This window comes from Serinus canaria, chromosome 4 (assembly GCF_022539315.1).
Source record: "Serinus canaria isolate serCan28SL12 chromosome 4, serCan2020, whole genome shotgun sequence".
Classification (NCBI taxonomy): Eukaryota; Metazoa; Chordata; class Aves; order Passeriformes; family Fringillidae; genus Serinus; species Serinus canaria.
In genome coordinates this window covers 59,586,994-59,614,623 of record NC_066317.1, presented here as the reverse complement: position 1 = coordinate 59,614,623, position 27,630 = coordinate 59,586,994, and the positions used below count along the sequence as shown (strand labels likewise).

General features: G+C 37.6%; 1 protein-coding gene across 1 annotated transcript in view; it reads left to right on the top strand.

The window, feature by feature from the left end:
- Positions 1 to 27,630, top strand: part of PPP2R2C (protein phosphatase 2 regulatory subunit Bgamma) — a 190,115-nt gene that overhangs the window by 1,291 nt on the left and 161,194 nt on the right. The gene's annotated exons all lie outside the window — the stretch shown is intronic.

Below are 27,630 nucleotides of genomic sequence, written 5' to 3'. Positions count from 1 at the left end.
GATTAGCTGTTTGGTGTTTCTTCAGCTATTATCTGTGATCCTTTGGGATTTGAAGTTTTGTATTGTGCATTTTGTTGTTTGGAGAAATTATTTAAACCCCAGTTTAGTAACAATAAGCTATAGCTTGACCAAAGTTTTGGACTAAGTTCTTCTTTCCAATTATTCCGTGGTGGTTTATATTTCGAGGTGTACTTAAGAGTGTGTGTAATTATACACAATTGCATACTAAAGCATTTATCAAAAGATGTTGAGATTTTTTTTTGCCTACGTGATTTTTTTTTTGGTGAAACTGCATCCCAAACCAGATGTGATGACGATAGATGGGGGTGGAAATTATATCCGTGTGAGGGAGTGTAATGAGTGAGTGACAGGATTTCTTAGGCATCACAGAATGCTGAAAAAGAGCCTTAGGTTGGCATTTACTTTCATTTAGAGATTTGAATGAGTAGAATATGCTTCTTAACTTCATTTGTCTGGGTAAATACCAGTGTTTCAGCACTGCTTTGAGATGATAATGTTTTTTTCTCAACAGGTGTTTTATTTCTTTGATTTATTGGGTCATCTCTTTTCACAGGGCATATTTTTTTAATTACTTTGCTAACCCTGACTTCAGTTCTCTAATGCTGCCAATTTTTGGGTTCCCAATTTTATTCTCCGACTTAAATAGGAATCTTACATGTTTTCTCTTTACTCAACATGGAAATATGTGAAATTCTGAGACCAGGAAAAAAGCTGAAGCAATGTAATTTGATCACAAAAACTGTAGAATCAAAGTCATCTGCAGGTAGTAAACCCTGTTTATGTTAATATATTGTATATAACTATGACATGTATTTTCCAGAGTGCATGCTGGCTATTAATGCCACTTATATTTGGGACACCTAGAGCAATATAATCAGCACACTTTGCAAAGTGAAAAATAGCTCAAAGAAAAGTCTATGGTGGCAGGTGACTTGACCTCTTTTGCTTGACAGTGTTTTTTGATAAAGTCCAGACCTTTTCCTTTGCTGAAGTATGCCTCTAAAATAAATTACGCAGAGCTGGACAGAATCTTTAGTTTAAAATTGATTGTTCCTATGACTTCCATCACAGACTTTCTTTTCTCTCTTTATCCCAGTTCTTTTTACTCTTCAGAAAGGCCACAACTTGTAATTGCAGCTGAATTCGTTAGCTGCATTGTCCACCTAGCTGATGGACAGAAGGACAATGCTCTAGGAAGTTTATCTATATTCAATATCATAGTGTGATAGATATCTAAACATTTGCATAATAATAAGTTCAGCTAGTCTTCTGGGCATCTCCTCCTGCTTTTGCTATTGAATGCTTACCTTGACCTTGTAGTATTCTCTCAGACTTCAGAGTTGTGTTCTGCAACATTTCTGTCTAAGCCTAGGAAAAAGAAAAAAATTCCAAAAATAAATGTGTTAGATGAAAAACATTCATTTACATATAAGAAAAGAAAAATTACATATTTCAAATGCAAGGAAAATAGACCATAGTAAGTGAAATATCACAATCAAAGCCAAGATAATCATGTTTGATTTAGTCTTGCTGCCTTGAAACAAAATCCTATTTCAAATATTGCTACTTCTATAATTAATGTCTAAGTGCAAAATATATTTTATTCATACTAAAAATCTCAAAGCACTTTGCTCACAGTAAGTGCAGCCTCACAAAAGCTGTATGAGGAGCAATATTAGTGTATCCATTTACAGGCTTCAAGAATGAAATATTGACGTTTAGGATGTGATTTTTTTTTTTAAGAAGCTGAATGTTAACTATTAAGCAGATAGCAACATGAGACTTCTGAAAAGTCAAATCTTTTGTTCTGTGCCCAATGATCTACTGGACTGTTAACAGGATTGCTTAATCTAGAGACTTTGCTTTAAGTTCCAAATCACAATAACTTCTTGCAAACTGTGTAAGTTAAAGCATGTTTGAAATATTTTAGGCTGGGAATTCTAAGCAGGTATTTTGTTATTCTAGATATGAAAGATAATGTGTTTAATGAAAAGATTCAGTCAAAAATCATATTTTTAGTTTTCACTCTTAAAGTTACCTCATTAAAGACTTGAGATTGGTTTACAGTGTAAATTTTCTTTCCATCTCTTTTATAACTTTGTGCTCTTGAGAGGTTGAAAGCTCTTTTAGCATCTGTTAGCCTTGTGAATTTCAATGTGAACCTTCCTGTTACTTACCTTATGCTGCTGTAACATTCTCTTTCCTTTATGAGTAATTTGCAGTGAGATTTATTGATAAGATGGGTAATAATAGTGTTTTGTTGTGAAAGTACAATTGAACAGTGTGCCATTTTAAGAAACTAGAAGACTTTTGAACTGATTAATATGAGTTTAATCACTGTCAGGTTCATCTCCAATAGCTTTTTGTTTACTGTAGTTTTCAATCAAAAACAGTAAGCCTGGATTTGGTTCAATACTGTCTTTTCCATTATTTCACCAGTAGAAATAGAAAGCAATGTGATTGCACAAGCTTACAACTGAAGTAATGTTCTTGTGAGTCATGTGTTCATTAGCAAGGTCTAATTAAATAGGAAGTAGATGCTTTCATGTCCCAGTCCTTTTGTGGCAGATCCAAATAAGTTATTTTTCCTTAGTCTTTCACAAAAAGGCATGGTTGCAGTCCTTTTCCTAGTACTTCACAGATTGCCAAGATTTCTTTCAAAGGATCTTCACCATGAATGGATGTTATATTTCCATCTTAGTTGGATGGTGTGCTTTACAGAACTGGGGTTCCAGTTGTCCAGTTTGGAGATCACAGAATCACAGAATGTGCCAAGCTGGAAGGAAGGGACCCACAAGGATCACTGAGTCCAGCTCCTGGCCCTGCACAGCAAAATCCTCAAGAATCACAGTGCGTGCTTGAGAGCATTGTCCAAACAATTCCTAAACTCTGTCAGGCTTGGAGCACTGCCCTGGAGAGCCTGTTCATCTGGAGGAAGAACCTTTTCCTAATATCCAACTTAAACTTCCCCTGATTCAACTTCAGGCCATTCCCTGAGGTCCTGTCAGTGTTCCCAGAGAGAAGAGATCAGTGTCTCCCCCTCCTCTTCCCCTCATGAGGAAGTTGTAACTGCAGTGAGGTCTCCCCTCAGTCTCCTCTTCCCCAGGCTGAACAGACCAAGTGACCTCAGCCATTCCTCACAGAGCTTCCCCTGAAGGCCCTTCACCATCTTCACTGCCCTCCTTTGGGAGATTTCTAATAGCTTCATATCTTTCTTACATTGCAGTGCCCAAACTGCCCTCAGGACTCGAGGGGAGGCCTCCCCAGTGCAGAGCAGAGCAGGACAATCCCCTCCCTTGCCTGGCTGACAATGCTGTGCCTGATGCCTTCAGGACAGGGCTGGCCCTCCTGGCTGCCAGGGCACTGCTGATATCCAGCTTTCTCTTGACCAGGACCCCCAGGTCCCTTTCCATGGTGCTGCTCTACAACATCTCATTCCCCAGTCTGTCTACATTCAGGGTTGCCCTGTCCCAGATGCAGAATCTGGCACTTCCCCACATTCCCTTTGTATGGTTGGTGATTGCTCAGCCCTCTCATTTGCTGAGCTCCTTCTGCAGGGCCTCCCTGCCTCTGAGGGAGTCAGCAGCTTTTCCCAGTTCTGTATCATCTGCAAACTTGCTCAGTATTGCTTCAGTCCTGCATCCACACCATTTATGAAGATGTTGAAGAGCACAGGGACAAGGATGGAGCCCTGTGGAGCCCCCCTAGTGACAGGTCCCTGGTCTGATGTCCCCCCATCATGCTCCATCCATGATCCAGTTGCTCAGTCATCCCATGATGTGTTTGTTGATCCAGCTGTGTGCTGGACATTTTGCCTAGATGGATCCTGTGAGAGAAAGTATTGAAAGCTTTACTGAAATCCAAAAGGAAAACATCAACTGGCTTCCCTTGATCAACCAAGGGAACAGATCAACTTTATCATAAAAGGAAGTCAGGTTTGCTAAGCAGGACTTCCCTCTCGTGAAACCCTGCTGGCTGTGACTGATGACTGTGAGGTGTAGTGAGCTGAACTGTGATTTTTCTGCAGACCACAGAAAAAAAATTCTGTTTTTATTCAAAGGAAATCAAAATGCTTGGAAGAGATTGATACTCCCCTTGCCTGGCCTCAGTGCACATTTACAGAATCACAGTATCAATTAGGTTGGGAAAGACCTCTGAAATTAAGTCCAGCCTATGTCTAAACACTCCTGTGTCACCTGGGACATGGCACAAAGTGTCACATCCAGTCTTAAACAGCTTAGGATGCTGCCAGTGTGCATACAGTGCTGTAAGGTGTGTGACAGGGCTGTGTGTACCCTGATAGCCCCCCTGGTGCCATATATGTGGGTAATACAGTTATTCCAGTCCTACCTCACACACTCCTGTTTATACATTCAGCAGTCCCTGTATTTCATCCCTCCTTTATTTTGCACTGACTTATACTGGAATTTGGTTGGTTAACTATCACTGGTGTTGGAGAGCTGTTGCAGCACAGGGAAAGGGCTTCTGTTTGAAGTGGTATCATCATAATTTATTCCCATTATAACATTGAATGTGGTTCTGTGAGACCAGACCTGGTAAATGACTCATTCCAAGAAAATGTGGGTATTTGATTATACCTCTAGTTGTTGCTGCACAATCTGACACTAAGTTTCAGTATGAAAAATTCAACATGATAGGCAAATAGGAAGGGTTAGGATATGTTGAAAATGTATTTATGATAGCTTTACTCCTAGTGATACTTTTCTACAGTAGTCCATTTGTGATATTTTTATATGTGGTTTATACATGGCATGGGTTTTGTAAAAATAATGAATTCATATATTTCTGTAGACAATTATAAAAAAGACTGACAATAAAATACTGGAAAGTACATGTACTTGTTTTGAAAAGGAAAAGGTGAGTGACTTACTGACATTTTTATTTGTTGTTTCCTATTTTGGTTTTTTGATTAATAGCTGGTTTGAATTTATGGAATAAATTAATTTTTTAAGGTACATTAAGATGATTTAATTACAATGATTCATAAAATCCATGCCCACATAGTGCTTCCATTGGAACTTAATATGAGTGCTAGAGTGTGTTTTCTCCTAAGAGTCATTAAATGTCATTTTACCATAAAACAAATACTTGTTAATTATTTTATTTTGCAAATGTCTGACTGAAGACATTAGTTCCTTTTCAGTAACCTGAAAAGTGGATTGCTGTTTGGATTAAGCTTGAAAAACCAGCTAGGCTGTTTTTATCCAGGTTTTTAGATTTTCCTTTCTCAAGGACTTTACACACTCCTCTAACATTCTGTACTTCTTTAATTCTCTGGATCTTAAATGCCATAAGTTGCAGCCTTCATCCTCTCAGTTTCCAGAATGTGGTCTTCAGCCAGTTTCTTTTTTGCTTTCTAGTCACAGAGTGGCAGACTCATTTAGGTTAAAAATGACCTGTAAGATGATTGAGTCCAACCTTTGACCAAACACAACTTTGTTAGCTAAACCATAGCACTAAATTCCACATCCAGTCCTCTCTTGAATACTGGCAGTGAGTGATAGTGATGCCACCACTTCTCTGGGCAGCCCATACCAATGCTTAACCACTCCTTCAGTGAAGAAATTCTTCTTATGTCCAGTCTGGACCTGATGTTGTTGAGTCAGGGATGGAAGGAAAGACTCTAGTCTTCAGATGGATCAGAAGGCTAACTTTAATGAAAGTAGCAGGTCTTTTATAATGTGACTTGCTAAGGTGATACTTGATTGGTCTCAAAGCAGAAACATTTCACACTGTTGGTGACTGTGAATAGTACACTGTGAAGAACTATAACTATAAACAATGGTTACAGAAAGAGAGATAATAATTGTTTAAATTTTTTCTTCTAAGATTCCCAGGCTCAGCCTGGGAGAAATTATTTCTGTTCTTTCTTCAACTGAATGGCAAATCTCCACATGAACCTCTCCTGGTGTGTCTTGAGGCCATTTCCTCTTGTCCTGTCCCTTGTTACCTAGGGGAAGAGACTGACCCCACCTGGCTACAACCTCCTTTCAGGTAGTTTTTTCCTGTTCTCCAGACTAAACACACTCAGCTCACTCAGCCACTCCTCCTAAGATTTGCTCTCCAGATGCTTCAGCAGCTCTGTTTCCCTTCTCTGGACTCACTTCAGCACCTCAGTGTCTTCTTGCAGTGAGGGGCCCAGAGCAGGAGACAGAGCTGGAGGTGCGACCTCACCAGTACAGGGGAACAACCTGAGTGCAGGGGGTCAGTCACTGCTCTGGTCCTGCTGGCTGGAGGTTTTGTTGATCATCTTCCTGATTTCACCAAGAATCAAAAACTTTTTATCCTTTAATGGTCACTGTACCCAAGATGGCCTCTGACCACCACATCTCTCACCAAACCCTCTCTGCTTGTAAGCAGCAGGTCCAGTGGGGCACTGCTTTCCAGTCTGCCCCTTTGCATACTCACTTGGATTTTCTGGGTTCTCTTGGTTTTACTTTTCCTTTGTTCTCCGTAACTCTCCCCTCCACAAAGGGAACTGTGTGTGGTTTCAGTCTGCTGACTGTTGTGCAGTGTGACAATGATGTCTCTCCTTTGTGTCATTGAAAGTCTGCCATTTGCAGCAGGTGCCTGCATAGCAAATCTGAGCTCTTTTCCCTCTCTTTCACTCTTTCCAGGTCCATAAGGCTTTCCATTTTATATGATCCCTTCAGTTCCATCCAAGTAACTCCTGGCAATTTTAGTTTTATCCATGCTTGAGTGACAAAAATTTCTGTGGTATTTCAGTTTGCCATATACTTTATGAGGCACACAGTGTGCCTCATATATCTCATGGAAGATGAAATCACACCATTGTGGGCCTGATGATGCAATTATTAGCAGGTCAAAAATCATGGTCCAGATTTATCAGGGGCATCTTTTATGCACCCTCTTCCTCATTAAACACTCAATAATTTAATTCAGGTAATGATTTTGTTATCAATAATTACAGTGATGAAGTAAACAGGGATTTCATTTGGGCTTTAAATTTTCCATTTAGAGTAATTTTTTATATTTAAGTCAAACATTGCCATTCAGCTTGAATAGTGATGGACAATTTAGAGAGTATAGAATTGCCTGTGGTTCCAGCTGAGAGACATAAAAATCACCAGGTCTTCACAAAGCCTTCTCTTCAATTATAGGTCAAGTCAGAAATCCAGGGTACCTTTATGGAGAAGAATTTTATATAGGGGCAGAGAGTGCCAATTTTCTGATTTTTCCAATTCTAGTTTAGAAATGTGTGCAGAAATTGCCCAAGCTGTCTTGCAGACTGTCTGAAGAGCTGATGCACAGGTAAGTTTTTTCTACTGTACAAGGATTTTTTTATGTTATGAACCTGTCAGAGCTAAAGAAATTTCAAGATCATATTCTTCTGTTTCAACACAGAAGCTGAACTTCTGCAAATATGGATTCAGAGGTCATACTGCAGGCCACAGAGTTTGAGTTGTAATATTCTCATTGATCAGTTCTTTTCTGTAAAATGAATTTTTTAGTAAGATTCTGAGAGATTCAAAGCAGAAGTCAATATAGTTTTTTTCCTTGCATGTTTTTATTATCTGATGAGAAAATTCCAAAAGTATTTCAAGCTTTTCAGGTATTTTCAACTACCTTTTCCTCACAGTATGCTACTTGAATATAAACTAATTCAAAATAATGGGCAATAACCCAGAAGTCTTTGTGTGATTGCCTAATGGTACATGACAAAACCCAGCAGCAGTGAAAAGATGTTATTTACTAGTCATATTCTAGATGTTGCCATCTCAGCTGAATTGTCAGGGTTTGGTGATCCAGAAGAGGGAGCTGCCACATAAATTTCTAGCAGTTTTGAACTTAGCAAAGTCTCTTTTAACCCCCCACCATGGAATTTTCTTTTTCTTTTTTAATTTTAAGACTGACTCCAGGGGTTTCATGTGATCTATTTCGGTCACTCATTTTGTAGTTTGCAGATTTCTAAAGACAGCATTAGAGACTTATTGCTTTAATTTCCTTCAGTTTTCAGTGTCAGTTCAGTGTATGTTTTTAAACATTCTGCTTGAACACCATGCTAAAACCTTTGGTTGACATGATGAATACAGTTCCTTTTACTTAATCTGCAAAGTCTTTTTAAATATAGATGTTTCTGCCTAGCCCACCATGGATTTTTAAGAGATGTTTTCTGTATCATGCAGGAAGAACTTTGTGGTAGCTGGCCTTCCTCGTGTGAGACAGAGGTGGCTTCTGAGTCATTGTAGTATTTTTTTCTGTGTAAGGAGTGGCTCTTCTGTCACAGTAATAACATACAGCTGGTATTTTGAAAATAGCAATATTTATGTAAAATAGCAAAACCAATGTGCACACTTCAGTGTGCTTCTAATATGCTTTCTCTTTCATTTTTTCTTTAGCACTGCAGAGCACTTTATAGTGATTCCATCTATAAATTGTGGGCTATAAAACTAAAGAACAATGAGGTACTGGGAGAAGGCATTAACATATACTTATGGACAGGAAAGACACCAGACTTCCTGAGCATCCTGACCATCTTTTCAAGTGCCTGATTTAATCAAGGTTCTGATATTGGTGGGTGGAACCCTGGATTGTTACTTGCTGTAATGATAGATCTTATCAAAACTTTTGTATCTTCAGATTCATTGTTAGTCATTTAGTGTTAAAAATTGCTGCAATGATGTGACTTTGTTTCATGAGGTAACTGGAGTATTGAGAAACAGGTGAGACTATTTTTTCAACTGCCTAACCTATTCCTTAGGTCTTTTTCCATTAAAAGCTTTAGAGGATGCTCAGTATTAAGAAGCTTGTATTTGTTTCTCATGGAAAAGTGTCGATGATATGTTTGTGGGTCATGACATTCTATATTTTGCCCAAATTTTGAGGTGCTGGTACATGTTCAGAGAAGGGAATTAAGCTGATGAAGGGTTTGGAGCACAGGGCTTGTGGAGGGTTGCTGAGGGAACAGGAGTTGTTTAGCCTGGGGAAGAGGAGGCTCTCTACAACTGCCTGAGAGGAGATTGCAGAGGGGTGGGGATTGGTCTCTTCTGCCAAGTAACAAATAATAGAACAAGCAAAATGGCCTCAGGTTACACCAGAGGAGGTTTAGATTGGATATTATGAAAAATTTTTTTACTGAAAGGGTGTGCAGGCATTGGAACAGGCTGCCAGGAAAGTGGTGGAGTCACCATTGCTGAAGATATCTGGATGTGCCTCTTCAGGATGTGGTTTAGTGGAGGACTTGGCAGTGTGGTGCTAGTAGTGGGAATGGATGATCGTAAGGGTGTCTTCCAACCTGAGTGATCCTGTGATGCCTTTCTGGAGATGAGTATAAGACAGTGAAAGACCTTGTGGTTCCAGTGAAGAGTGGGAGTGGAGCATTTCATTTGTTATCCACCTTGAATATTCCTGCATGTGGTAGTAACCTGCCGTTGACTTACTTCATATTTCCAAGAGTAAATCCATAAATATGAATGCTTTCATAGAAGTTTCCACTGGATTCCATTCATACCTCTATGTGTTATCATCATGTGGCCTTCAGATTACATATGCAAGCTGCTCTGTTAGACAATTTAGACATTACATTGTGAAGTGCACAATATCAGAATGTGCCAACATGAAGAACTCTGTGGCTTATTTTTAGTTATTTTTAAAACGCTTTTGAAATTTCTGTATTTTTACATGCTCACAGATGTACATACATACACTTTTTTCTTATATCTATGCAAGGTTAATATAAAATTCAAAAGAAAATTCTATTAGATCAGTGTAGAAGTGTTTGACTTTTCCTCCAGGAGGCTTAGGTACATAAATAAATCTGTTTTTTAAACTACATGGTATTTTGCACATGGCTATTACAGTTGGAATATATAATATTTAAAAATATTTGTATGTTCAAAAAACCGATGGCCTTTTTGTAAGTTGCTAAGTCTTCCATCAAATACAATTTCTTTTCAGAATGCACACATTCCTCAGATGTTCTGGTTGTGTTTATTTGTAAGCACATTTTATAGTGGCTCATGTCACAGTGAACAGAGTTGACAGTTGGGCTGATTGCAGGAATATGCAAAATGTTAACCTCATAAATCTTTCTCCACCTATTATATTGTGTAATTTTTACAAAATATGCAGAAGTATGGTGCAAGAGACAGTTCCATTATTTTAGCTGGGACCATTTTGGTATTGCAGTTAATGCTGATGTATTCAATTCAAAGACAATTATGTCTAGACACTAACAGGGGCTGTTGATTTGACATTCTATTCATAGAGAGGGCATGTGCCATTCAAAAGTGAGTTCTAAAACTATTCAGCATGGCTGCATTGTTAGTGATGGGCCTTTCCACTTCACATGACTACTATAACTAATTACTATATTTAGTGATCTTGAGATCCTGAAATGAAAATAACCCCCAGATTCTTTGGGAGATACAAATTATATTAATACTCCTTCTCTTTATACCCAGAATAAACTTCTGTGTTATGACTAGACTCAAAGATGCAAAGTAGAAGTGTTATCCTTGCAAGACTTGATGGTTTCTTGTTAAATCTGACTTACTGAGTAATCTTTGTGATCTGAAATTTTTAATACAGACTGCTTTTTGCCAATATATGGTTTTGTTTGTCAGGTAACTCTTATTTTTTAAGTTTCTCTGGTAAGTTCTTGTGTTAACATTGTAAACTCTGCTTTGAAATTGATTATCTATTGTGGAAATACCCCGTGCTTCAGATTTCATTTATTTGCAAGAAGCACTAACTTGGTGTCCTTTGTAATGGTAAACAAAGTAGATGTAATAAATTTAAAGCAAGAAAAATTCTTATTTTTCATGCACTGCATTTTAAAATTGTGGGGGATTTTTTTCCCTTGAGCTTTTTCACGAAGTTTTTTTTCCCCTTAATCTTGACAGGCTGTTACTTTCAGTGTGTGCTGATTCCTCTGTTCTAAACCAGGGCGTCACAGCCATATTTCAGTTTGTTTGCTTTTTCTGGATTGATTTTTTTCTCCCCAAGAATACCTGCCCTAGTGGAATGCCCACCTTTCCTAAGTGAAAGCTAGAGAGACCTTGAGAGTCTGCTGAGTACATTGGGAGTGTACGTGTGCATTGGTGTTTCTTCAGAAAGGTGACACCATGCCTCAGAATCTGTGATTTTTATGTTGCTTTTTGATTTCTCCCTCTCCTCATGCTCCTCCACATTAATCAAAAATCTTCCTTAAAGCATGATACTTGTGTTGACTTCTAGAAGTAGCAACTGTGCATTGAAATTTATTTCAATTTAAGAATATTGCAATGTTAACTTGGTACTTCTGATTTCTGGTCTGATGATTTCAGAGGCATAATTGTTCAATGATAATTCCAAAAATTCACAGTGCTTTGTTAAAGGACTTGACTTCTCTTTTCTTGATGATGTCAAATCATAAAATGTATCCCTGGGGAAATGGTAAATAGAAGATTTTGTGTCAGGAAAACAGACCTCAAAGTTTAAGCTTCTTGATTCTACTATGAGACAAATCACCTCTGCTACAGAGCATCTCTAGAAGCAGTAAGATCTGTCTCTCTGTTTCCCCCCCTATGCTGAGGTGAGTCTCTAGAGCAGCTTGTGACCTTTATTACACATCAAGTGTTAGACTTGTGTGGTTGTTGCTTGCAAGTTCAGAAAGTACCCAGAGCAATGCCTGTGCTGGCTGGGGCTGGGCAATGCTGACCTGGGCAATAGTGACCCCCTTGCACTTGCTCAGATCACTCACAAAGCTCCAAAGCACCTGACAATTGTGTGTCTCTTTCTCTTTCTCTCTTTCTCCTGCTCTCTCTCTAAATGTATCCTCTCATCAAATGGTTGAAAGAAAGTGTGTATTCAAACCCTGTGGTTAAAAAGCTGAACAATTGAAGGAGGATTGCAAACCCCAAACTTTCAGTGACATCATTGCTGTTTCTATAGGTACCCTGCCACGTTTGACTGCCAGGTTTTATGTGTCTCTGTTCTACTTTTTGTGTACGCAGTGAGTGATTGGAGCTCTGTATTTCTCCAGACACAGAGCTGTGTTGTTTCTTTGCTAAGAATATTGCAGTATGTAACCATTCACTTAGATTCCTTTTCCACCAGCAAATGCTTACCTATGTAAATGTAACATTTCAGTTCAGATGAGAGCACAAGTCAAGAAATTCAAAGATATAGTTCCCACAGCAACCATAATTCAACCTTGTTGCTGTGAAAGCACAAAAGCTCACACCAAATACCATGCAGAATACTGCATGTATGCAAGTTTATGAGACACAGTTGCTAGGAGAGCCATAAATTTTAATTTCTAGAGGTATTTACATTCCCATTTTATATCTCTTAGAATTAAAATCTGTATTTTTTGAAACAGTGCAGAAATGAAGAAATGGAATAGAGGTCATTTGGATTAGCGTATCTTTTTCCTTTCTTGTAATGTACAATTGATTACATTACTATCTCTGTCTTTCTGTTGACTTTTATTTTTAAAGGAGTAATATTGAATGTGAAATATAATCTGGTCTGCTTCCTTATCTAACTCTATTTTTTCTCTTTGTTTACCCCTGTTACTAAACCTGCAGCTAATGGGGTCTACTTGTTTGCCCACCAAGGATAAATAAATCAGATATTTATCTGCATGTAGTCATGCAACTTGCTATTCAACTTCATCTGTCACTTAAGGCTCCATTATAAAATATCCCAAAGCATATGGAATATGTTTATTTTCAATATCTTATAGGCTACTTTTGGTTTCTTTGTTTGCCAGCTAAGTCTGCTGATTTGGTCATCTTAGACATGTTTAGTTGTTATCATGGTTAGTGAAGAGGTGAAAGTGTCCTTGTTCTGAATTTATACTTTTTATCTAGAAAATGTAAATATTTCAATTATAGTACTTAATGAACACAGCAAATGTTTGTAAATAATATCTACAGGATACCCATGAGCTGGTTGGTTGAAATATCTCTATGTACTGTCTTAGCCTTTCAGATATGGCCAGTGGAGAGAGAGACCATGATGTTTGAATATTGGTGTATTAAGTACCATTCCCATGGGTGATTATTATATCCGTAAGCTGGATTGAGTATTCATGATTATTTAAAAAAAAAATGCCTTTGACTGTGGTATATGCTGATACCTTATAATTTATTTGGAAAAAAATCACTGTATCTCACCAGTCATTTAAAATAAAAGAAAAAAAGGGAAATGAGACAAGATAAAGAAGGTTCGTAGTAAGAGTTTCTCTTCAGTAAACTACAAAATATTAATTTAGACTTCATCTAGTTTCTATCAGACTGATTTTTCTCAGCCCTCCATCACTTCTTAGCCTGCTATATGAGCCTTTTTATGGACAGTCTGGGCAGAGCTGAAAGACTGACAGGATGTGAAAATGTTCTCCTTGGGAAATCTTTGGATCCTGCCCTTCCCAGATTGTTAGGCAATCTGCTCTAGGAAACCTGTTTTGACAGTGCCTGTTATCTCTGCTCAGCAGAGTCCTATAGGGACCATGCCTGCCTACCTCAAAGCCAAGGTTAGGGGAATTCACTCTGCAGCCCAGTGCCTTCCCAGAGCTTTATTGTTCTGTTTCATTCTGTTCAAAAGCTAGTGAGGAACTGCACATTGTACTGTCTAAAATAGTTTGTGTATATGAAATGCAGATTTTTCTTGGGTAAGAATTTATAACCTGAAATTTGAACTCCATCTGAAAATGAAAACATTCACAGTAGCACAACAATTTCTTACTAGGTAAACACATGAAGATTAATTAAATTCTGGCTGCCATCTAATCAGGAGTTGGTCTAGTCTTTCCACAGTGACTTCACTGTGTCTGAATTCTATGAAATGAAGAAGGGGACTGGGAATTGTGAACCATGGCAATTCTTCAAGGAACAGGTAGTGTCCTGGTGTTAGACTGGAGTCCTGGATAAAACTTGATTCATAAGGCTCTATGTCCTGCTGAAACAAGAAGATGAATACTCTGGATATAGGTTTTGGGTAAGAACTGTGTTGTGATCATAAGCTTCCATCAACATCTTTACAACATTTCTTTTTCCAATGTATACAGCTAAGATTTTGGGGCTGAATAATTACAAGGATGGTTTTGTTTTCTTCTTTCTGTCCTCTGACATGTAGTAGTTGTGGTTTTAGTATTTGAGGTGAATAAATAATGGCAATCTTCAGTGGAAACTAAGAGCTGCAGAGGGATGATTCGAGATAACTGGAAAACAGCAAAATGTTCCACTTGAAATTGATCTATTTGTAGTAAATAGAAATACATAAATAGACACAGGGTCTATAAAGCACCAAGTTTACATTTGTGTTCATTACAAGCTGATCAATAACTGTTGCTGGATGACTTGATGTAGTTATTTTTTACAATTAATTACAATCCATACAGGCCCAGGAAGAGAAGTGTACAGTCAATACTGCCAGGGATTGCTGGCAATCACAATGAGCTCATTTTGTTTTGAGGTGATGGGGGTCCTGTGGGACAAAAATGCCTATAAGGGAAACTGCTTTCTGTGTAGTGGCAAAAGTGCCTGGTTTTGGGAACACAGGCATTGTTTCAACACTTGCTGCCATCAGAGCAGAAAGCTGGTGTAACTCTACTGATGCATGTGTTTTTCCTCCAGCATGTCACTTCCTCTGTGTGCACGAGTCCCCAGAGACAAGGATTTCCTAATGGAACACAGGGCTTTGATGGAAGTGGATGGCCATGTCACCTCACAGTTCTCAAAGGAGAATAAAATTTCCTTGGTGGGATTAAAACCATCTGCTTGCATCATGGGCTGTTAGGTATGAGACAGGATTTGATGTTAAATATGTTAGTCACTCTTAGTAGATGGAGGGTTGGTATGTAGAATATACTGTCCCATATGTTAAAGATTTTTGTCCTTTCTCTTCATTTGAAAATAGGTATCCTTGTCAATAGCAATGAGCTGTAAAGAGGCAATTTTTAAAATTTTTCAGTTTAATTTTTAAAGAGTTTTCAGTATTTTCCATTTATCTGCAAACATTTATTTTGACATCCTGTCAAAATTACCACAAAGATGATAGAATTAAAATTTTAAACTCTGATAGAAGTTGACCATTCTCTCTTATTGAAGGCAATACAGTATATTTTGCAGGATTATATTTCCAGTTTCCAACTTTGACAAACTCCAACCATTGAACCTTACAGTTTTTTTCCCCCATGGATTGGCTTCAGGCTGATTTTTCACAGAAAAATCTAGTTAAAACTGCCAACTTAGCTTTGACCCTAAGCTTCACAAGAAAATTCCAGGTCTCCTTTTGCCCATTAGAAAAAGAAAGGATTCCATCAACCTCTTCTTGAAAAAGTGCTTTCATGCTTTGAAGGAGGAACTTCAAATTGACAAGGTGAATATAATCAATTTGACTACATTGAAGATTGTCTGACTGTCCCTGTAAATACCCACTCTTCTGTGACCAATTTATAAACCTCTGAAAAATGATTGTTTAAATAATCTCGTGTAAGTGTTGGTAGAAATGAGTAGATACAATTTCCCCCCCTTTTCTGTCAGCTCATCATACGGGGAATGTACCCTGATGCAGAGATGAATTGACCTTTGTGTAATTGCACTTCTGGTCTGATTGAAATCAGAGATGTTTTTTGGTGTTGAAGCCTTACAATTTCCTGTTCTCTTCTTTGAATTGCATTCTGTCTGTCTGCTGGAAAGGGGCTGAGTAGAGGAAGAATCACTGTTTGATTTGACATAGAGCAGGTACTGGCCATCAAGAGTACCTTGGAAGAGGATGCTGGAGTTGAAGGAACTGGCACAGGGACTGGCACTGTGTAGCTCAGATGTAAAGGAAATCAGAACTCTGAGTGTGTGGAGGACACTGGTAGTACTTGCTAATCACACTTACCCAGAGACTGGGTATGAGGTGGAAACATGGGAAAAGGCATTATGAGGAGGGGATGAGAGATGTGAAGATTGGCCTAGACAGTAACACAGCTCACTTGAGAACTGCTCCACTTCTGGTGCTAGAAGGCTGCCTGGCATCATTGCTGGCATTGGGAGTGTAGCTGTACTCCACCAAGGGAGTGCTGGTGTGTACTTTTGGACCAGCTCTTCATTAAAAGCACAGACTGGTAAGTTTCTATAGCAAATACTGACCTACCTGGTTCAAGAAACAGGGAATTTCCCAGTAGACCTTAGGATTGCAAAGTTACAGAAAATCTGTGAAGGTATTAAGTTTCCTGTCGTATAATGGAATATGTTTCCTTTTTTAAAGAACTTGGAAATTTTTTACCTTTGAAAACCTTCTCAAAAGCACTTCAGAATTGCCATATCAAGTGTGCAATTGCCTTTGGAGCCTAATTTAAATGCCTGACATGTATGCATTGTAGTATAATAATTATATTATGATGCTGGTTTAATTTTCACCCGGTTGAGCGGATGAATCAGAGTAGTGAAATGCAGAATACTGTTCTATGAGCCGTGTCTGATCTATTGCAAAAATTGGAAGACATGTTGTTAGCATTCTGGAGAGCTGGAATCTCTTTCCCTGTGTGAGGTTTCTGTGCAAGGTAAGAAGCAGTGCACTTTGTCATGGGCTGTCCCTAGTTGTGTGGTTTCAGTTTTTAGGTATCTAGGTTGGGATGCTGAATTGCTGGGTAGACATTATTGCACTTGTCAGTAGAAATCCTGTACAGAAAGCTATAAACTATAGAAAATAAAAGGACTGGGCCACAGAGTGAGTAGTATGGAGAAAACAAGACAACTACAGGTATGACATTAATGATGTGAGTTATATCCTTTCAGAATGTTGAATAAAGTAAGGTTAAAATGTTGATGATCCCAGCATGTAGCAGTCATCAAGTTACATACTGCAGTTTTTAATTTCTGGCTATTTGCATTTGCACTACTGAAAAATAACTTTTAAAAAATTGTGTGTATGAGGGAGAAGTAGAAACTTCACATAACTTCAGAAATAAAAAATAACTTTGGATTAAAATGGCTTACAGAAATATTTAGCAGGAAAAGAGTACATTAAGGAAATAAGTTGAAGTAATTACAGTATCTTCTCATAGTCTCTTGCTAATTAAAAAATACAATGTTTTAGCATCTTAACTTTTTTTCTGATTCCTTTTAGCTGCTTCAAGGGTATGCACAAATGCAGAAAAACAACTGTGTGTGAACATAGAAAATGAAAATGAAAGGGACTGGAGGTTTTGGATAAATACTTACAAGTTGCTATAAAAGACAAAAGCAAATGAAAGGGATATAATTTTCACAGATTTCACATGTAATTATGTTATGTCATAATTTTATAGGTTATTAGCCTTAAAGCAGTAGTTGTGAAAAATAAAGTCAAATTAAGAAACCATATTTCACTAGTAAGCTATATTTGATAATAATAATATCTATAAAATAATAATTATACATGGTATTTAAAATTAAAAAAAAAATTTGTGAAAGTTTAGCTGCAGTGACAGTTTTGTGGCATTGGAGTTCTAACTAACTGCAAAATGAAAATTATGTGAGCAAGGAATCTGTGGATTTGGTGAGAAATAAAACTTACTACTGGGTTCAGGATGTTGTCATACTTCCTTTGTATTCTTACCATTAAGTATCATTTTGTAATAGTGATGCTTAACACATCCAGGAACGCAAGTGAAGGATCTGAAAACTAAGATGCAATATATCAGATTGACTAATAGATTACGAAGTGGTACAAACAATTTTAACTAAACTTAAATTCGTGTTGCTTTCCTATTGTGTTTTTTCAGTTGGTTAATTTGCAGAATCAGAAAATCTCATCAAGCGTCTCTACATTGTTGCAAAGCCACAAGGTTTTACTGTAATTGTCTGCAGGTGATAATAATTATTATTTTAAAATGCAGTTACTTTGCTCTTTTTAAGAGGAGAAAATCATTAAAAAATGAATTCTATCCTAATGGGACTCAATTTAGAACCTACTGAATGCTACAGCAAAACTTTCATTGACTTCAGGAGGAGCAGAAATCTGACTTTTCATATCAATTTTTGCTGATGAAGTGATAGCAGTTTTTCTACAGGGATCAGTTGTAAAGAATTGCTTGAAACCATGAAGTCGTAGCTGCTGGCTTTGTTCCCCTCTTGCAGGTGGGATTTGGGGATATAGAACATAGATGCCTCTCCTTTCTGAAAATCCTGAAATGTCTGCTAAATCACAGCTTTTCAAATCCTCCCAGAGGAGATTTGCTCAGGATTTTTTTTTAATATATCCAGTAGATGACAAGTAATAAAACCAGAAGGGTTATTTGTTGTATTTTTATGGCTGAGTCTGTCATGTCACATTTGCAGAGCTGTCAGTGCCGGTCAGCACCGCCCGCAGTCCCAGAGGTCAGCGAGTGAACGCCCGGGAAGGAAGGGCTGTTTGTGCTGCCAGGGTGGGCAGGGGGCTGAGGTTGTGTTGTGGTGATTTACGGAATTCTGATTGCTGCAGCTCAGATGACTCGTAACGTGCCAGGCATATCATGTGTTTAATTATGGGATGTGCTGGTGGGGAAGGGGCTGGGGTGGCTGGAGTGTGACCCGGCGCGAGTGGCTCCGAGTGCGGGACAGACTACGCTGCTGTGCTGGCCCCCTGGGCCCTTTGCCACCCCGTTCTGGTGCAGTTCCTCGCCTTGTGCCAGATTGTTCTTCTCACATCAGGTCCAGTAATTTGGCTTTTAGCAGAGTAACAATATGTCATGTATAGAAGGAAAGCCTAACTGGTAGGTGGCCAGTATGGGGTAAAAGGTTAAAGTTGTGCCCTTGAAATACTGGGAAAATACAGCAACAGATGTGCAGGATTTCAACTGGTTATTATTCCAGTCCTGTAGATTCAAACAGATAATTAAAATGTCATTTTTACAATGTCTTCATCAGAAAAGGTTTGATCTTCTACAAATACCTTTTGATACAGCTTTTGTTTTTTTTTCACATATGCTGTTAGATTTTTGAACTCCTCAAAGCATTTCTCTTCTGAATTATGTAAGTATTTTTCTAGAATATTACCTTTTTTATTATTTCTCCATCTTCTTCATTCTTTAAGATGGTTAGAACTGTGCCTGTAGCCACTTCTTTTTTCTATGTTGTCATATACTCTGTGTTATATTTTCTGAAATGCCTCATTCTGCTCAACAATCAACATGGTTTCTTTTCTTTATTCCAAGAGCTGTGGAAGTACATTTTCAGTGGTAGAAGTCTGAGAGACGGTGGAAACTGCTGACCTAAGGCTTCAATTATTATACATTTAAACTTACTATAAAAATATTTAAACTTTCCTTGAAGATGGGACTTCTTGGCAGGAAGATAGGGTGATTAAAAACATATATAATAAATGCAGGTTGCACCCACAGAAATTCATCCAGCTGTGTGAAGTCCTGTCAGTCTTTGGATCTAGTCAGAGGCAGGGCTTTGTTCTTGTCAGTCAATGACAGCTGTGGCCAGGTAAGATGGGCTTTGTGCACATGGGTCTGCAGAGATGTGAAGCAGCTGGGCTAACTCACCACCCATCAGACTCTTCAGTGTGATTCAAGTTCCTGATGGAATCATGTGCAGCAAAGTCTAGACTAAATGAAACTTTAATGAGCACTAATCTGACATTATTTAAAATTTTCCTTTCAGCGTGATACTGTGTAAATTACCTAGTGTATATAGACATATACAAATAAAGTGTGTAAATATATTAGATTTTATGCCAAAACTCAAGGCTTCAGTCTATCCAACATTTCTGACTACACTGGATTTCAAGGGCAGTTATCTGCATTCACTGTCATGGTGTTCTAAATATCAGGAGAACCTTTAGTAGCTTCAAACCAGTAACTGATTTTAAAAAGAAATAACACAGTTCTCATTTTACAGCTTTTTTTATGTGTACTGTACACCTCTGCAACTGTACAGTGTTTTGTTTGTTTAAAGAAGTGGCATTCGCCTTCAGCTTTTCTTGGTTTTACACAGAATAAAAGAGAGTTTTCCCCTTTTATGCTGGGAAGAAGAAGAAGGTGAACTCTTTATTCTTTAGGGAAAACTCTAGCTGTGTCTAGCTTGAGGAGTCTTTTAGCTCTGCTTGTTTGTGGTGCTCACCATGCCTTGCCTTGGCACTGAAATGTCTGACAGAATATCAGAGATCAGGCAGATGAAGACGTTGACAAAAACCCCAGCCCTTTGTGGATGTGTACATTTTTTCCCATGTAAAAAACAAAGAAGTTCCTCTCTCAGGGCTAGCAGTCTTTATAGCAATATTGTAAGGCTGTCTGTAGGCATTACCCAAGTCTTACACTAATTTGTGACATGCTTTTTTGTTGCTTTTTATCATTCCTTTTATACAGCATAATAATCTTCTGAATATATATTTAACTGTACAGTCTTTTACTTTTTTCTCCTCGTTCTGTCTCTTGTAGCTGGACTACACATGCAGTACTTGACTGCATTGATTGCAGTTTTTCCATAGGGATACTCATGGGGAAAATGTAGAAAATATGCTATAGTTATAGATCAAATGTAGAGTATGAGAAGAATTGAAACGTATTTTACAGTTTTGATTTTGTGTAATTTAGATTTCATGTATATAACTTAGGAAATCACTTGTTAGTCTACCTAGGGGAGATACATGTAAAATCACAGCTGGAAACATTGTACTGAGAGTAATTACAAATTGTCTCTACTTGAAAATTAATGTTTTTTGTTAGACAAGCTGAAAAAAACAACATGAAATGATAGTAACTCACTGTTGCAGGGAGATATTCAGTAATTTCCAGGAAAATAAAAAAAAAACCTACATGCTGTTGCAGTTCTGTGCTAGAGAAAACACTTATTTAGGAAATACCAGTTTCTCTGATACTTCTGTATAGTGTCTTACTGATATTTTCATGGTATGTGCAGTGTGTGACCATTGATAAATCAGAGAATGTAGCTGGACTTTTTTGGTGGAAGCTGGTGTGCAATTGTTCTATTTGATCTTTATTATTAAGTCAATACTAAGATAATTTAAAAATAGTTAATATTAGCAATATTTGTTAATTTTGTTTCATTTATGAAAGCTGTTGGCAGATGTTGTCACTTGTTGCTTTGATGTCACAGCATCAAGCACTCAGGGAGACATGGATGATCAAAAAAAGGAGGTGATTTCAGCAATTTAGTCTGGCCTGCTTTGTAACATAAACTGTGGATTTCCTCACAATGATTCCAGCATTGAATGAATAGTTCTTGACAGAACTAGCGAATAATTATCTTTTTATGAAGACAGTTTTTAGGCCCCCCAGTCTTTTATTCTTTCTACTTTCAGTAAGAAATAGGGATCTTAATTTTATGAGGGGACCTCTGTGGGGAACAACAGTCCTCCTGTAAGTTTTAAATTTTATAACTAAGAATCTTGAGGAGTAAACTGTGGTTGGCCTTATTAGTAATTTGATGGGTAAAACTTTAAAGGATTTGGCTAATTTACTTTCAGTACCCAAATGTAAGGACGTAATTTTTGCTGTATTAAGATGCTTTTATCCTTTGTTTTTATTCTGTGCACATCTGTTCAGTACAAGTGCACATCCTGGATGGCTGAGCCTGATTTAACACATGTTGTTAAATTTTACTTGAATTATCAATTTTCATTCATAAAAGGAGAAATTGTGTTTCATAAATCAAGAATACCACAGAATTTAAAATTCTTAAAAATTCCTTCTGAAAAAGGAAGGAGTTCTTAAACATTTTTTCTGCTGTAATGCCGACTGGTACAGTGTGTAAATAGTGATGGACAGTCCCCATATGCCACACTCTGTTTCTATTTATTGCACACCACATCCTTGTGGACACAGCCTGGCTGCATTATGATTGCCTGCTCTTCTTCATCCCATTGCTCTTTTCTAATGTGCTTGAAAAGTTAAAAATGTAACCCATACAACTGTGTTGTGGTCATGAAGTTCATTTGAAATATTGTTTTAGTAAAACCTAATTTAAATGGTTTTTAGTTCCATAAGGGTTGAGTTGAAATTTGGGACACATGTACAACATAGGCTCATGCTGAAGACTTTGGGAAAACTATTTTTGAATCATGTGATTTTTGAATATGTTTGAGGCCAATTTGTAAAATAACCTTGGCTGTAGATTGTACATGTTTATTTGGAAAATCTGTCAGATCTCAGTCAATAGAACATGGAACTAGAAATTATCATTTTCCCAAAAAAACCCAAACAACCCTGGTGGCTCGGCCAGGTATCTCTGATTACCAGCTGAAACCATCATGTCTTTGCTAGGAGGTCATAAAAGTCCTTCTCTCAGAGGCTGTTGCCCACAGCCTGAGTGCTTCCACAAATGGGTGCTGATTTACTTATTTTTTTTCCTTACCAAATGATCATTAAATCAATGAGATGTTTAATTACTGTGCACTGAAGCCCTTTGCCCTTGCCTTAAAACAACTTACTGAGGTATGGGGTGATTTTTATTGCATGGAAAATGCCTTTACCAGTCTCATTTCTATTACAGAAGCTTTTCACTTCAGGTTCCAATTCCATGCATTATAGTATAAAAATTTTAGAAATACCACATTAATGAAGCATCTGTCAGGATTTATCAAAGTTTGGTCTAGTTGATATTAAAGCCACAGTGGGCCAGTAGGGTATTTAGAGAGAACTGTGCTGTTTTCCTCGTAGTAACTACTTCAATGCATTAGGTATTAATCATCAGATTCCTAAATGTTTTTTTTAATAATGGTTTAAAGGATGTGTGCTTAGAGAAGACCAGGCTTCCTGTTGTGTTTCTGTAACTGTTTGTTAGTTTGTATTTAGAGCTTACAGTCCTGTATTTGAGTTTTAGAATCTGAGAATCAAGTTTTCTTAAAGTAGTGTTGGCTGTATTTTTCCTGGCCTAATGTATCAGTGCTGTGATAACTGAATCATGTGCTTAAATTAGCTGTTCTAAAACAAGGGAAAAAAAGCCATGTACAATCTGACAGGGCTCATATTGCTATTCCTCAAGCGTGATAAAAGGAGAAATTATACTAACTTGTTTTTTATAGCTCAGTCTAGCTACTTTATGTTTCTACTCAGAAACCAATGAATAAATCATAAGTATTACATATGTGTTAATCTAACCAGATCCTCAAGGAAGAATGAGTAGAGCAGGTGTTATTTCTACAGCTGTATCTCATAATTTGAGTTCTTTCCATTTAGCTAAGTATCCAAATGCTGTCTTTTTAAATATAGCGCAGAATTGAGACTTGTGATTAGTGTATTGATACAATACATCAAACCTCTGGTTTAGCTATTAAACTAGTTTAAAATTAACTTGTACCATGATCCCTTTGGAGAAAGCATGTCTTAAATTGTTCTGTGATGCCTAGTTAAGTTGTCAAGTTGAAGCTGTGAGTTATCCTCTCAGAACAAGTATTAAATAAAAATGTTAAGATCTGGTTTATGTAAAGATCTCCTATGTAAGGTTGTGGCTTCCCTCAATTCTCAAGACCTTTGTTCACTGAGTTGAATCTTCAGTTATTTAAGAATTGGCCTCATAGATATTAAGGGAAGTCTCAGTTATTCTCCACTAACTCATGGACAATTTTAGATATATAGAGGACTTGTTGTTTTGCATTAGGAAATGTTTGTGTTGGCCATTTCTTTCATATAAAAAAATAAAGATTTTGGTGTTTTGGCTAGCTCTTTTTGTTTCAGGATTTAGATGGTGAGCTATTTATGAAGGAAAATGAACTCTGTGTTTGCCACATATGGTAAGTAAATTTCTTGGTTTATTCAGACGGTTTATGTTTAAAATATTGTTGCTAATTTTTTGGTTGATATTTCATTTGTCACAAGTGAAAGTTGTTGTAAATTCCACATGAAAAATCACTTTCTAGCTGTGTCTGTCCTCTTACAGATACTGCTGTTTTTTTAGAAGTACATTCAAGGTTTAAAGGAACTACCAATAATTCTTCATGGTGGAGATGAAATGCTCCTGTGTATTTGAACAAGAAATAATGGGTTTTGAAACAATTATGGCAAACTAAAAATTTTTTATTAATTCAAGAGAAGGAAACAATCCATTATCACAGTGATGAAGTGGCCTGACAGAGAGACACTAGAGAGATTTCTGTTTCAGTTTGGTAGCAGGTGGCATTATGGTTATAATTCTATTAATAGTCAAAAAAAGGCTGGTAGCTATAAATAAAATCTGATTTGGTAGCAAATATTTTACTGAAGTACAAATACTCTTTTTAATGTGTTGATTTGGTATTCCTCTGTTCAATTGTATATGTCATTTAAATACAATCAGTAATTCTTCATTCTGCGGGAACTCTGTGTAATCAAAAGGAAATACTGTCCTGATTGCTTTTGAAAGATGAGGATTTAGAGCTGGGAAGGAGGGAAAAGGCCCTAACATTTCCTGTGGCTTCTAATATTCAAACAAGTAGCATGAGAATTTGTTGATGAGTGATGCCCTGTGTAAGAAAGGGAGGAGATGAAGCTGATTTCAGAGGGCTGGTACTGCACTCTGAATGTCTTTAGAAGATGCTGGGCCCATGAGTTGGTAGCCCCAGGAAGAGCTGCAGTGCTGACCAGCTTCTGCCTGTGACTCTTGCAGTGTAACACCACAAAACCAGCTCTGTTGGGGGCAAGTGCTGTGCTCCCTCTGTTCCAGTGGGCTGGGGGAAGCTGGCACTGTCAGCTGTGCTGTCAGTGAGGGCAATGATCCCACTGTGATCTTCCCTGTGCCTTTCTCTGTCAGACTGTGCACACAACAAAATCCCCTCGTATCCTGGCCTTCTCTGAGTGTTTACTAAGGACAGACGTTCACATTGCTGGAAGCCCTGGATATTTTACAATTCATTGTGGAAAAATCATGGTAATCTTGCATGGCTTTGTGTAGTTCTGCTTCCATTCTTGAGAGTGGTGACTGTTTCTGTGCCCCTCAGTGACCCTGGAGCTCTTGTGTGCTTCTTGGATGTTCACTTTGATTGAGCCACTGTACTGAGAGCCTCGTGGCTTTTAAGCATCAGAACATGTGAAGGATAATTCAGTGGATGAGAAGAACAAAGCTTGTGGAAAATACACTGTTAGTTGTTTGTCCCTGTGTCTGAGTTGGTCCCTGATTAGATCTCTGGGGTTATGAAGCCTTCTTCCACACAGAGGCTCTGAACTGATCTACCATCTAAGAAGGGTTTTGTATCACTTCTGGCCTCTGTCATGAGAATCAGTCCTTGCAGCTTTTACTCAGGTGCTCTGAAGGTGTGTGACCGTACTGGGGAGCTGGATTAGGGACAGAGAACGAGACTCCTCTGTTGTCATTTTGCCTCTGATTTATATCTGTGCTTTGGTCATAACTATATTTTGCTGCAGCCATTCTTAAAAGCTGTATCTTCAGTGATTTTTGCACTTTTATAATTTCATGGGGAATTAGAGTGTAATGAGATGTAACTTTTTTTAAGCCCTTGAAAGACCTATCTCTTTTTGACACCAAAGTTTAAAAAAGTAAAAAAAAAAAATCCCCCATTAACAATGGTATCCCTTTGAGTACTAAATCATGAGTTGTTACTGTTCTCTTGGTGTGATTGTAGGATGTGATTTTCATTATTCCACAATATCAGTTTACAGAGTTTGCTGTACCACTGTGTTCAGTGTTACAGGGTAAGGTCCAGAGGAACTGGGACCTTAATGGTCTGCCTGATAAATGCTGAGATTCACACAGGTTCACTAGCACGAGGTTTTGCAACCAAGACTTGGTTTGTGGGTCATGGAGGGTTGATTTCTTCTTCTTTTTACTCTGAGGGGGAAAAGGTCAATTTTTAGCCAGTTTGAATGTAAGTTTCTGTAGCACTGTTTTTCACAGCTGCTTCAGAGTTCATATAATGTTCATAGAAGCAGAAACCTCACTTTTATTTGGATACTGAGTAATTTTGGCTAGTGAAAACAGATGTTTTCACTATTGTCTGTGTTTATTTGATTTATTCACAGATATGTATTTTTGCTTTTTTTTTATTTATTTAGTCCAATGTGAGATTCTGAATACATATACTTATTTAAGAAACTGAAAATATAGCAATGACTATTACAGCCTTAAAAACTTTATCCAGCTTAGTAACTTTAAGAAATACAAAGTAATGGGAACTATCAAATAGAGCTCTAAATGCAAGTGGAAACATAAGTTCCATCTCCAAACTAGTTTCTTCTTCTTAGAATGTTATTCTGAACTATAGCAGATATGTATTTTGCCTTGAAAGTAAATAAAAAATATATAGAATCATTTAGGTTAGAAAAGAGCCTTAAGATCATAGAGTCCAAATATTAACACTGCCAAGTCCACCACTAAACCATGTCCCAAGCACTACATCTACTCATCTTTTAGATACCTCCAGGGATGGTGACTCTACCAGCCTGTTGCAGTCCTTCACAACCCTTTCTGGTGAAGAAATTCTTCCCAATATACTCCTGTATTACTTCTTTTCTTGCTCCTGTGTTCCCCAGTTTATAAAAGAGGTGCAGGAATTTTTGCATGATTTTAACTGTTTAATTGAGAGTTTATAATTTCTCTATATAGATTTAAATTATTATCAGGAGAATAACAGATCAATTCCATGCTCAATAGACAAGGCTTATGATTTCATTAATATTTATAGGTTAATACTGTGCTCACTAAGAAATGCCTTCATAATTGGACCGTAGGAAGATTAAGATTTAAGCATGAAAGGTTAATTTTAGAAAGTAACTGTCAAGCTAAAGGAACAGTGTTGTCAGCTGTGGTGCTCACCATTCTGTTCAAGATCGTGTGGCACAAGTGTTGCAGGACTATTTTGGAGGAAGGGATGAGGCCTTTTCCAGGGCTCAGTTTAGGTGAGAACAGAGACAAGTGAGTATATTGTACATAAGTTCTTATATATGTGATATCTCGGCAACCATGAGGAGTTAAAAAGATAATTTTAGGTAATCTTCTCATGTTTTCTGTAGCATGAGAATGCTTTATGATTTCTCATTTAAAAAGAGAAAAAGAGGAAAAATTATTATTATTATTGCCTCTAAACAGAATAAAAGTACCTTTTGTTCTTAAAACATTTTTGCTTGTTTTTCCTTACATAAAGAATACTAACAGTCACAGACAGCTGCCTAAGTGCTAAAAACACATTTCTTCTGAAGCACTGCTTACCCAGGGGAGAGAGTAAGAGAGCAAACATCACCTGACATGACAAAGGATCTAGAAACACAATATGGAGATGTGTTTCAAATGCTTTGGTGGGGAGGGTAGAAGATGACCTCTGCAGATTAAGGGAACAGTGCTTTCCACCTTGTTTCCCCAGTTCTCTCTAGCTTGCTTGCTTGTCCTTCACAGCACTGATGTAGGGCAGTAGGAGTACAACAGGATAAAGTTATCAGCACTTATGAGCAGTTAAAATCTAGTGGAAACATGTCTCTTCAGTTTTGTCTTGATTGATGAGACAGTCTGTGTTTCTCTGGTTGTAATTTGCAGAGAATAACAAACTCAAAACTGTTTCAGAATGACCTGTTCACACTCAATAGGCAGCTGTAATTGGAACAAGTAAATTACATTTCAAATTCCCCAAGAATATTTCTTTAAAGAATATATGTAGCTTCAAGTATGGAGAGCCATTATAAGACAAACAGGGAATGACAGTGATTGCAAGATAAATCCTTTCGTATACCTAAGTTCT